The sequence below is a fragment of the Hyalella azteca genome, unplaced genomic scaffold (assembly GCF_000764305.2).
Source record: "Hyalella azteca isolate HAZT.00-mixed unplaced genomic scaffold, Hazt_2.0.2 contig9739, whole genome shotgun sequence".
NCBI lineage: Eukaryota > Metazoa > Arthropoda > Malacostraca > Amphipoda > Hyalellidae > Hyalella > Hyalella azteca.
Genome location: NW_025939801.1, coordinates 24054 through 30754, shown reverse-complemented (window position 1 = coordinate 30754; position 6701 = coordinate 24054).

Below are 6701 nucleotides of genomic sequence, written 5' to 3'. Positions count from 1 at the left end.
ATCTATTTTAACACGCTTCTCCATAGCAGATATATCAGCACCAGTATCAACAGGAGTGATGACTCCATAACAATACCTTCCCTGGTTGGGCTGAGAGCATGTAACTGACCAAGGGCCGAGCTGAGTAAGTTGCAATAGACGAGTGGTATCTTCTTCATCATCAATCATTAGTTGAACGGCAATCAATCCTTTTCGGTGATTTACTCGTACATCCTCTACCTGCATGGTTGAGAATGGTGGAGCTTCCAATATTGCGCAAAGCTGCTCTGGTAAGGTCAGCATCTGCTTAGAACTATTGTCAGCTGGGCGGATGAGTATTACCTGTGAATCCCTTCGCTCAGTTGCGCTGCGTAAATCAGCATCTGCTGCAGCAGTGATGGTCTTCTGACTTGATTGCTCAATAGGCGTTGAGTTTATTCTGGTATTAGGCCTCTTCTTGATCACTCCAGACGTATCTTCAATTGGCATGGACGAACTCTTGCGTTTCCGACGTATTTCTCTGCAGTTTGACAAGTCGCCATCTTGGGTCTTGGAAGGAGTCGCATCATTTTCACCGGCGATCTCACTTTCACAGAAATGTCTGACTTGAGAGTCTGTCATCGTGAAATCTAGACCTGATGCGTCTGGTGACGCACCCGGGTCAATCAGATCTTGGCTCTCAGATGTATTGATCATTGAGAGATCGTTAACACTGACACATTATACAAGAAAGCAGAGAGGTTTGCTGACACGTCTTCTCTCGACAACGGTTCAAGCTTCTCCAACAACCTGCCTCTGTTGCCTAGCCTGCACCCTCGCGCCAGTCTCATCCCGAGGAACTTGTTTTACGGACACGCCTTATATTCGCAGACATAAACTTACTTGTTGTGACTTTCAGCTTTGTCATGGAAAGTGAAGTAAAAACTGATTAATAATTATTGGATGATTATTTTTCAAGAAATGCAGATATGATTGTCTAAAAAGACATTTAAAATAGTTTGTTCCTCCCATTTAAAAAAATATTTAATCAACATGAAATTTACGTACTTGCGGAACGCGACCTCACGGATTTGCTGTTTACATAAAGCCGTAGTTGGTATTGGTAAGTAGACGTTGCGATTGACGGTGCCGGTGGTGTAAAGAGGTCATCGACATCGTTCTTATTCGTAAGTAACGCTCTTGAAACTTTTATAAGCATTATGTAATTATTTCATTTAATTTAGGAAGATGGGACGGGGTGGGAGTAAACGTAGGAAAAAACAAGAACAACTAGCCTTTCATCTGGGACGTCTGACCCCGTTCCGACTTCCCGAGGCCGGCGAGCCTGTGAGGCCGCGCCACTGTGCAGAAAGTGGGTGAATATTGCAAGATCTTTGGCAAAGCATCAGCAGCAAAATATACGCCTTCAAAAGTTCTTGCCGAGACATTTGGATTGAAATGATTGCATTATAGATATTCACCAGTCTTTGGCCAACTATTTAGAAAGTAGTTGAAAATTTGAATGACTGCAAGAGGTGCTATGGTGGATGCAGTGAATAACAAGAATAATAAATCTAGAACTAAGCAAAGGTTGCTAGGACATAGGGTTCATGATAGCTTTGTTGATATCTGATAATCTCTTGGCGGTCTGGGTAGCAGAATCGTGTCAACTGTCAAGCCTCACTCTACTCTACAGTCTCTACTCTACCGCTCTCTCAATAGATGGCACCATGCATCTTGCCAGGGTGCAGAGGGTGCAAGCAGCATTGCTAAGATATCGTTTTTCAGCCCAAAGCATTGCCGGCCATTTTCAAGATCCATTGCTGGGTAGGGTAAACGCGGTATATTCTGACATCGTAGGTAATTCCGTCACCTCTCCAGCTTTTCCTTTATATTAAGCTTTGTTTTAGTTCCATGCATTCATTGATGGTTGAAATGGTGACGTCATACATTTGCGTGTCGAAATACTGCAAAAACACTAGGTCTTGGCCATCTAGTGGGAAAATATTGAGATCCAAAGAGAGACAATGCATGCCACGTGGTGAGATCATCGAAAAATGTGTCAAATTTGACAGTTGACATGGCCCTACCAAATAGTGAATAACTGTTTTTATAGGAAGAATATTATGGTTTGAGACTTTTAAATACGTCTGTGAATATATTAGGAATCCTTCAAGTATACTTGTATTTGCTGATTTCAAGTCGTAAATAAATTAATAGATGATTAAGTTGAGATGTTGGATTTCGACACATGAAAACTAATTCCGACACAACTTGAATTGGACACACACAGATCGTTCAAAGCTTTGTACAAAAATTGAAATTTGCTTAATTAAAAGCCTAATAGCTGTTAATTAAAACGTAATTAAGTAGTGTTCAATATTCGTTAGTGTTCTAATTCAAAGCCGTGTTGTATCCCAATACAGCTCACACAGCAAACGGAATTCGAACACGTGGATGTCGGCAATACGTATCAGTTAAATTTGAATACGACTCACCACATGTCGGATGTTGCCACACAAAGTGACGGAATATAGGGATTTGGTAGGTTTCCATTCTAAAGGCTTTTTAATAAATATGGCAACATTTTGTGACGTTTCATCGTTGCTGACGCGTAGTGAAGTGTTTTGAGAGTCATGTGAAGGCAACAGAACTTACGTAACGCATACGGTATTTTTTTTATAGTTTTTCATTTCTCGATGCGTCCTTAATGTGTCGGAATATACCGCGTTTACCCTAGTTTTTAATAAGAAAGTGCTGCAAACTACTTTGATGGTATATCCTTTACTATCCACATACAGAAACACTTACACACAATGTAACTGATTTCCAGACAAGCGTCACTGCATCCTGAACTTCCAGTCTACCGATAGCCTTACTGTGTGCGCTTGTGGTCCTTCAGATTTCCAGTAATTTCAAAGTTATTTCTCATATGCAATAATTTCAATGCAAATGTGTTGGCAAGATCTTCAGAAGGTGTAAATTTTGCTGCCAATGCATCGCCAAAGATCTGGCAATATTCACCGACTTTCTGTTCTGCACAGTGGTGCGTCTGGCTGCCAGGTAGCTGCCAAGTTATACATGTTGTAGTCAATGTAGTGCATGGAGAGTAAGGGATATACTATCAAAGTTGTTAGCAGCATTTTTTTATTAAAATTACCCAGCGATGAATCTTGAAAATGGCTGGCGATGCTTTGGGCTATAAATGCATATATTGGCAACACTGCTTGCACCCTCTGCACCCTCAGCGAGGCAGAGAATGAAACCCCTTTTGGAGTCAGTACCAATGATGAGGCAGTTACCAGCTAGGAGATGGTGTAAATATACTTAGGGACTCTTGAGCTCAAAGCTTTAGTCAACCTGATGACTTCCCAAATTCCAAGCCTTGATAGAAGTGGATACAAGCTTCTAATAAGCTTGCTGTGACAAAAAAAAACAGCAAATGAGCAGTTAAATAGCATAGAAACACTGGAAATGCACTATGATGGGGTTGGGGCAAATTTTGAAGGATTTCTATCTCATTCTGGTTCACTAGGACTAGGACTAATTATCTGACTCTGAAACCATTCTTACTTTTTACTTTGAGCAGAGGCCAACTTCTCCTGCTCTCTCTGCTGAAATATAAATACCTCAGGAAATCATACCAGCCAAGTGCCAACCCCTTAATTGTACTATTAAGCCTGTACCAGATGAACGTCTTAATGGTCCTATCACCAACTTTATTGCAAATGATTTAGCATCATGGCCAATACCTTAGCCTTGCCATGATGACATATTTTGGAACCAAATGGGATGAAGGGAATTCACAAAAATGTCAGTAAAAATCTCTTGATACGCAGTGTGGAATTCTGTATAGGTAATATATTCTCATGGAACATAAGAAAATGGATAGAAAAACCTACCATGACCTAACACCTTCTTACAGTCTCTACTCTACTGCTCTCTCAATAGATGGCACCACGCATCTTGCCAGGGTGCAGAGGGTGCAAGCAGCATTGCTAAGATATGGTTTTTCAGCCCAAAGCATCGCCGGCCATTTTCAAGATCCATTGCTGGGTAGTTTTTAATAAGAAAGTGCTGCAAGCTACTTTGATAGTATATCCTTTACTATCCACATACCGAAACACTTACACACAATGTAACTGATTTCCAGACAAGCGTCACTGCATCCTGAACCTTCCAGTCTACCGATAGCCTTACTGTGTGCGCTTGTGGTCCTTCAGATTTCCAGTAATTTCAAAGTTATTTCTCATATGCAATAATTTCAATGCAAATGTGTTGGCAAGATCTTCAGAAGGTGTAAATTTTGCTGCCAATGCATCGCCAAAGATCTGGCAATATTCACCCAATTTCTGTTCTGCACAGTGGTGCGTCTGGCTGCCAGATAGCTGCCAAGTTATACATGTTGTAGTGCAGTGGTTCCCAAAGTGGGCGATATCGCCCCCCCTAGGGGCGATGGAAAGATTTTGGGGGGCGGTAAGGAAGAAGAGGGCGGTTGGGGGCGACAACCGAAGTCGAAGTCAGAAGTTCGAAAGTTTGTTTGACGATTTGTACACAACACGTGCAGCACCTAACTCCCAGCCATGGTTTTGTCACACAGATCTGTTTTTAGCCTCTCCTGGGTTTACGTCTCGGACGAATTAACGGCCGGTCTCACGGCCAATTGCCAAATTCAATGATCAAGGAATATCTCTCAAACTAATGAACTTAACTCGATGAAACTTAGTAGGTACACAAAGGTATTCATTAGGACCTAACAATAATGTTTAGCTCGTGAAAATTGCTTGAATTTTGCCATCGTTTGTTTTTGTCATAGTTATATGGCAATACGGGCCGAAATTCATAGTGATCAAGTAATTTCTTCCAAACTCGTTTAGCTCGTGAAATTTTTTTCGATTGCGCCTTCGTTCGCGAGTTTTTTTCACCTTCATTCGTGTTTAAACAGCAATACGTGTTTATTTAAATTCGCAATAATCAAGAAATTTTTTCCAAACTGCTGAACAGATTTGAACAAAACTTAGTATTAAAATACTTAACCTCAGCAACGGTGATGTTTAGCTTGTTACGGTGATGTTTAGCTTGTTACAATTTTTTCGTTTTGCCTTCGTTTGCCAGTTATACGGCCTTATACGGCTCTTGGTTAAACCTGCCGGTAGAAAAGCCGGTCATTCCTCCAATATCTATGTAACTCGCGAACGAAAGCAAAATAAAAAATTGTCACGAGCTAAACATCACTGTTGAGAGGTTAGGTATTTATATACAAAGTTTCATTGAAATTTGTTCTGTAGTTTGGAAGAAATTTTTTATCGCCTCGAATTTAAGTGACAAATTGCACGGCGATATGGGCCGAATATAGGGAAGTGTGAAATCAAGAATGACGGTGAAATGGAAAAAAAACTCGCTAACAAAGGTAAAATCTATGAAAAATTATAAGCTAAAAAAAATCACCGTTTGGTAGTTAGGAATGTATATTCAAAATTTCGTTCAATAGTTTGGAAAAATTCTTTGATCACTGCGAATTTTGGCCTGTTTTGCGATATACGCAAAAGTGACTTTCAAAAAAATTACAAGCTAAATAACACCGTTAGGTTCTGATGAATACATGTTCCAAGTTTCATAGAGCTGCGTTCATTAGTTTTGGAGATACAACTTGATAATTGAATTTGGAGATATGTGAGTCCGGCCGTAAATTCGCCCGAGATGTCCTAGGTTTCTAGTGCTGCAACAGCTGAAAAACATATTGGTTCACTAAATGGGGTTCTATTTGTGAAATACACATTTGTGTTTAACCTTTCTCTTTTAAAATTGCAGCGTACTAAATTTCAAGAAAGAGGCGCATGTCTGTGGGGGGCGCTAGAAATTCACTAGGGAGCCTAAGGGGGCGCCAGCCTGAAAAGTTTGGGAACCACTGATTTAGCATCGTGGCCAATACCTTAGCCTTGCCATGATGACATATTTTGGAACCAAATGGGATGAACAGAATTCACAAAAATGTCAGTAAAAACCTCTTGAAACGCAGTGCGGAATTCTGTATAGGTAATATATTCTCATGGAACATAAGAAAATGGATAGAAAAACCTACCATGACCTAACACCTTCCACCGCAGTGACCATTGATGCACTGAGCTCATCAGAAACTGCCATGCTTTCAAAAAGTTCCATGTTCCAATATCTCGCGTGGTTTGAAACCTGATACTGTATCGGCAATGCCTCCTTTCACTAGTCGTATATCTGTATCAGACAAATTTTTGCAATGAATATGTTCTAAAATAAAATAATATACGTTTAAAAATTACTTTTTAAAGACAGCACTTCCAAAGAATCCAGTGTCTCCAATCTTACAGATGTACAATGAATTTCTCATTTAATTTTCAAATATTAAATTTTTTTTTCATTTTTTTCAATATATAGAATTTTTTAATATATAAAAATTTTTTAAATTGTTTATTCTGTTAATTGATTCATGCATTGCCTCTGACTTCACACAAGTGTGCAAAATTTCAGATCAATTAAATGGGTAAAAGTGTTTCAAATATCAGTTATAAGATTTGTAGCTAGCACAATTCTTTTTTCAATTTTTTTAATATTGAAATTTTTTTTTTTTTTTGAATTTTACAATAATTTATTTTGACATTTGATTCATGCATTGTCTCCAACTTTACACAAGTGTGCAAAATTTCAGATCGATAGGATAAGTAGAAGTGTATTAAATTTTGATTACAAGATTTGTAGCAGACAAACAA